This window comes from Notolepis coatsorum (assembly GCF_963971535.1).
Source record: "Notolepis coatsorum genome assembly, contig: SCAFFOLD_508, whole genome shotgun sequence".
Taxonomy (NCBI): Eukaryota; Metazoa; Chordata; class Actinopteri; order Aulopiformes; family Paralepididae; genus Notolepis; species Notolepis coatsorum.
The window spans coordinates 119,047-126,033 of record NW_028174435.1 but is presented as its reverse complement, the minus strand read 5'-3'; positions in this window follow the sequence as shown (position 1 = coordinate 126,033).

The window sequence follows — 6,987 nt, the reverse complement described above, 5'->3', positions numbered from 1 at the left end:
GATAGATAGATAGATAGATAGATAGATAGATAGATAGATAGAGAGAGAGAGAGAGAGAGAGAGAGAGAGAGAGAGAGAGAGAGAGAGAGAGAGAGAGATAGAGAGAGAGAGAGAGAGATAGATAGATAGATAGATAGATAGATAGATAGATAGATAGATAGATAGATAGATAGATAGATAGATAGATAGATAGATAGATAGATAGATAGATAGATAGATAGATAGATAGATAGATAGATAGATAGATAGATAGATAGATAGATAGATAGATAGATAGATAGATAGATAGATAGAGAGATAGAGAGAGAGGGGGAGAGAGAGAGGGGGAGAGAGGGAGAGAGAGAGAGAGAGAGAGAGAGAGAGAGAGAGAGAGAGAGAGAGAGAGAGAGAGAGAGAGAGAGAGAGAGGAGAGAGAGAGAGAGAGATAGATAGATAGATAGATAGATAGTGTGGTATAATATAATGTTCTCATGTAAATATATTCCCCTCCCCTTTCTCCCCTTACCTGTGCCCCCCCCCCCTCTCTGTGGAGTGGGACACCCCCCCCCCCCTTTTCTCCCCAATCCTGTGCCCCTCTCCCCAAACCTGTATCCCCCCCCCCCATTTGACCTATCAAATGGGACCACATCCCCCCCTTGTTAACTATATAATGCTCCTCCCGAGCACAATCCAGGTCTTCTTACCTGGGTCATTTCAGCTGATCACCTGGGGGAAGCCCTCAGCCATTCTCTCTATGTACTTACTATCTGTTTGGTTAATAAACCTTTGTTATTATCCAAACCTCGGTTGACTGAGAACATTCTTCTTCAGAATATCCCACAATTGGCATCTACGAACTTGTGACGGACTCTTGCGTCCTACCGGCGTGCTGTATTGTTTCAGCTATACAGAGAAAAGTGAGTATAATAGATGGTCGACCAAAAATGTATGGCAAGGAATTAAAACCTTCCCGCTTTTCTCTGTGCCAGGTGAATATTACAGAATGTTGTCAAATATTGAGATCATGGCTGAGTAAGAATAGCGTGTATTAATATATCTGATCTGTATTGAGAATCGTACCGGGGAAACGCGTGTACCTGGGTCCTTATCTGGACAGATGTTCTGAGAGGATGGGTTGTTAGTGCTATTCCCGGATTTGAGCTGTTGCCAAACCGAAAGTTAGGGCACAAAATAAGGTTGTTGGATTGCTAACCCAAGTCTAGCTGATGCAGACTAAAATATAGGCAACAAGGCAAGAAACGTGGGCTTATTATGATGTGATATCCTTGGAAAACGCTACTCTGTTGGAACCTATTCTGTGATTCCTCTGCAAAGAGGCGGGAAGTTAGGACCGAGAAGCTGATGGAATCATAATTAGAATTACCAGAGTAACGTCATAATATTCATTGTTTCAACCTCAAACTAAGCCCACAATCTCTTCCATTCCTGAAAACGATGTATTCGGATTAAATTAACCAATTGATCATACAGATAGCGGGAAGATGATCACGCGATGTCCTAGTAGTACATGATTACGCGATGTCCCGGGAGTACGTGAATGTACATTAAACGGGACATCAGTCGCGGAAAGTACATTAAACGGGACGTTAGTCGCGGGTTAAGAGACCGAGAGTATGATTAAACGGTATATATAATCTAATATAACGCTGGTAAATTTCGAAGTCAGGTTCGGTCGTTATGATTTTAATAACGATGTATAGGTAAACCAAGGGTAACCAAGCCTTGTCGCAGCGGTGCTGGTCGACTAAACGAACAGCGATCCAATACAGTCAGATATACACACACGTTAACTTATATGTATTAATGTTTGTTTGTCTGTTTAAAGTCTCGTTTGTATGCGCACAGTATGCCGACTGATATCGCGCCGAGTATTGAGAGACGAGTACCGTTATACAGAGAATAACATTGAGGTGCAATTCACGCGACAAAATAGGATAGTAATTTCCGGAACCAACAAAACCGGCCCACGGGAACGACCATTTGGGAAGTATAGTTTTATCGTTTCAGTTTGTTTACGTTTTCACATATGCACAGGCGCGTTCATTTGGTAACAAAACGCTGGTTTAGGTAAATTCCAGGCTATTGAGAGCTCGCGGAACTAGTACTGCAGGATTGCAAAGCGTTATTTCCGAGGCGAATGGGAACGCACGAACGTCGCTTGGAGCGATGCCGTCACGCTATGCGCGCCGTGGAGTTATGGTTTTGTTGTGAGCCTATCCATGGGCGAACGTAAGGTTTAATATGCCCGAGGCCGAGGGTATATGAAATCCATGCATAATATATGTTTTAATTGTATGTGTAAATACACACTGCAAGGGGGTAATATAAAATGGTTATTCAATAACTGAACTGAACTGTGAGGATCCAACGTGAACACGGCAGTTTTTTTCCGGTGAGTATGAAACAAACCTATGACGTATGACATAACCATCCTTTCATTTGCAGTGAATTACAGCTATCCCATATCGCTTGAGCGATTGTTTTGAAGTCCTAATGTAGATGCATGACATAACTATCTTCTCATTGCAGTAAATTACAGCTATCCCATATTGCTTGAGTGATTGTTTTTCATTACTATACACGTTATAAGTCACATAAAGCTAACCTCAATGCCTGTTTCAGATTTGTAACATATCTGTATAGGTTTCTGTATAAAATATCATAAATAGGTTTCTATATCTTAGAATGTGCACAAGGCTAGTGATAAGGCAAACATGCTATGTTTATTCAACAAATCATCTCTATTTTAAAAAACAATATGTTTTAACCCCCACGTCAGTCATATAGTTTTTGATACGGGGTACCATAGAAAATCATACATCATAAACTGAACACAACACAATTTATGAGTAACACACTTACTCCCAGTATAAGATGAAGACTAGATGATGTGTGTTTGAACTCAAAATCAAAGAGAACACACTCAAAAATGGTCTTAGAGTAGTGGGAAAATTAACATGTTTTTTGTGTTTACAGGAGAGGCAGACTGAGTTAACTCTAAATTGAATTACAAAGCAGTGTTTAAACACTCACTCAAACCAGCTGAGGACGATGTGGAATTGAGAGACAATCGATTGACCATTTAAAACAAATCTGCATCCAAACACCCACATGTAAATTGTGTTTACAGGAAGCAAACAGACAATCAAGAGACAGACTGAGTTAATCTACATTTGAACACAAATCAGTTTGGAGCTAAAGGGAAATCAATTGTGAGACGATAGCAGACACTATTCAGGATGGGCACTTGAAAACGCAGGACAAGAGACAGACAAAGCTATGCAACAGCATGAACTCTGACCACACTTCACCCAGACGAAAAGAAAAGAGTGGAAAATTAACATGTGTTTGTATTTTCAGTCTGGTTCTGAGGCGAGATGCAGAACAGTGCAGGTCTACACCCAAAGTGTATCACAAAAGACAGAAACTCCAACGATTTGCATGTCAACACAAGAGTCAACCGAAGGTGGTGTGGAGCTGAAAGACAATGCAAATGCCTGCACTCTGACCACAGGCTTGGTGGACTCACCTGACAATGGATAACAATGGATGGAACCACTTAATTAACATGAATCAGACACAAGTGATGATGTTGCAGTCATGAAAGTCTACCTAATTCCCATACTAACAATAACTAACCAGTTGTTTTCATCATCTCTTTTCAAGAGGCACACGAATTAGAGATATGAATTCTGAATAAAACCAGACAAAGTAGAAGTGCCCGAGTTGAAAGATTAATGATGAAAACAACTTTACTTGCAATCTCCTCCTTCTATTCTCTGCTTAACCAATAACTCCTTACAAAAAATTTCAATTACTTTCCATGACTGCAAATTTCAACCACCAAAATTGGAGCACAATTATCTAAATGTACAAAGTAAACACGTACATTGATCATTTAGCTGACACTTTTATCCAAAAGCGACTCACAGGTTCTGTATGATAGGACATAAAAAAGGGCACAACTCTATCAGCTGAGTAACAATGGTCATCAAAGTGTTGAGTGCTACAGTGTAGGTTAGTTTATTAGGACAAATGCATGACAGTAAGGTTAGCTAGGGTTAGATTATTTGTATCAGTTGAAAGCAGGATAATCATTTACACAATGATTATCAAAATGTACAAGGTGTATTAGAGGTAATTAAATGAATGCTACTTAAGAGTAGACGAGAAAATGAATGGATGTATTTCATGCAAAATTAACTGGCTGCCTAGAATCTATGTTTTCCCCATGCTAAATTATGACGAGCCACACTGAGACGTGAAGAACAACCGAGAAGTCATGGCGAGGTAAGTATCTTAAAGAAGCACACCATCGTACGCGGCCTGAGGTAAGATCAACTTCAATTTGACATCACAGATTATAAAGATAAAAAGAAATGTTTCTGATTCCATGCAAAGATCGGATCCAAACGATACATGATGATATTACACAATGAATTGAATTAATCCCAAAATGATTTTCCTCTTTAGCAGAAAGGCGTTGAATCATTTATGTGAGGAGGTTTTCTAAGGCAATTTTATCATCCTCAGATCATATTGGTGAGAGGACACGACAAGTGAGAAGGAGTGAGACGACGCGTGACCTGAACCACGAACGACGGCAGGACCAGGCAGAGAGGAACACAACCCAGTGACCTGAGCGACCCATGACAACATAGGACCACCAGGGACGCCGCCAAGGAGCTGCGGACACAACCAGGACGACGACAGCAACCGTGGGAGAGCCGCCATCCAACCCAGCCACACAACACAGACGTCCCCAAAGGAAGGGGAGCAGAGACAGAAAGGACGACATGCAGCCTCACCCCGGCGGCCCGCGGCAGACCATCTACAGAAGGGAACCAGAGCCCTGACCATCAAGATGGATTCCGATGACAAGATTGCCATCCGTGTGAGAGAGAGCGTCCTACTGACTAGTCACTACACCGGCGGGCCCTCGCCCTCCATCAAGTGGTACCGCAATGACGAGGAGAGGACAGCGAAACCAGCACAACACATTCAAAAACGCCCTGACCACCATGCCTCTGGGCCTGATGGGGACCAAGCGTGAGCACAGTAGCGGATGTGTGGTGGTGATGGAGAGCAGCGCAGGCTCCAGGAAAAGAGTCTGCAAGGCCACTATAGTTGACCGCCACACTGCTACAGGTGACCCTTGACAGGGAATGAACGGCGACCAGTGAATGTTCCCGACTGCATCGTCAAGAAGAGACATCATCAGAGACCTGTGGAACAAGATACTTCTGAACACACATTGTCCACATTGTTATGTATGTATTGGCCCTGCCACACGACAGACAGAGAACAGATGATCAACACTTCACAGCAACTGTCAGATTCACAAACAAGAACTGGTTCACAGAGTTCATATGTATCTGGAAAATTATTGACTAGGAATATGATGAAATACAATCAGTAAGATTGCATTAACCAATTTTATAATGACAATGAGAAATGATCACAGAGTCACATTGCAAAATGGTATTGTTAAACAGGGCAGAACCAGTTGGATTGTTCCAAGACACCAAGTTTGTTTTGACCATTGATAGTATGCACCACAGAACAATGCATAACGATTATCATAATCACCTTTTATATCAGTTTTATTAACCATTAGGTTAACGGTTTTCAATTTTATTTTGACACATTAGCCACTAAGGTAATGTCTATTGTAAATATTACTATGTTTGTATATGTACAACCATGAAATGTCTATTGTAAATATTACTATGTTTGTATATGTACAACCATGACATTAGCTCCCCTGAGTCACGACATGAACGACTGAAGGTATGCCAAGATATGTGCACAGCTATAGCTTCTAATGATTATGTTAAATGTTGTTTGATAAGGAGGGGGCGGAGCTGAGCGATCATGGAGTAGACGTGTTTCACATGAGCTCCCTTCTACCGTGCTGAATATACGTTTCTCCCCATTAGTCTTTATTTTATTTTTATTTGTTTTTTATCTGTTTGCTAGGTCGTCGTGTTTAGTATACTGTCATCGACTTTTTTCGACTTTCTGCGATGACGGGGGTGGAAACCAGAGCCATGAGCGCCCCAACCAGCAAACCACCACCACCGGGCCTGGCCGCATCGTCGCCCGGTGTCGGGGAGATAAGCGAAGCTGTGCTCTTGGTCATGACCAAGCTACACGCAGACTCTGAGGCACGCGTCGCTGAAGCACAGAAGAAAGTGTTGGCGGATTTTTGTGTCAACCTCCATCGTGAGATATCAGAAGAAATACGGCTGGCGGTAGTCCCGCTGACAGACAAGATGGAGTCGATGCACGCTGCCTCCTCGGCTAATGCTAACGAACTAGCCATGCTAACGATGGAGGTATCATTACAGTGCGAGAGGATGGCGGGTCTCGAATCCGCCCTGCTGGCTAGGCAGGCTGAAGTCAACAAACTACAGTCGGCAATGGAGGAGATGCAGTCCCGGGATAGACGCCACAACGTCAGGATTGTTGGAGTACCGGAGGCCAGCGGTGAAGGCCGTCTCTCTGAGACCATGCCCGAACTGCTGCAGAAAATACTAGGGACGGACGTCCTCCCTTCGCCTCCTGTCTGTGAGTCGGCCTACAGGGCGGGCAGGTTTTCTCCCGGCGTGAACAAAGAGCTGAGGCCCATCATAGTCAAGCTGAACAGGCTTCAGCAGAGAGAACTCATCATGCGGTCGGCTCGTACCAGAAGGGGTAATCTGAGGCTTGGCGATCACAAAGTGGCCATTTTCGAAGACTTTACGCCGGAGGTTCAAGCACAGCGAGGCGAATACAAGGTGGTCCTGTCTAAGCTATGGAAACTAGGCCTGAGGCCCACGTTATTCGCTCCCGCGAAATTATCTGTGTTGGAGAAGGTCGATGGTCAGCGTTCATTTTGGTCGTTGGCTAAAGCGAAGGAATATCTCGCGGGGATACCCGAGACTGTTGCTTGATATCTATGTCGGGTGAGTGACTTGGCGGTGTGGGCCTATATACATTGATTAG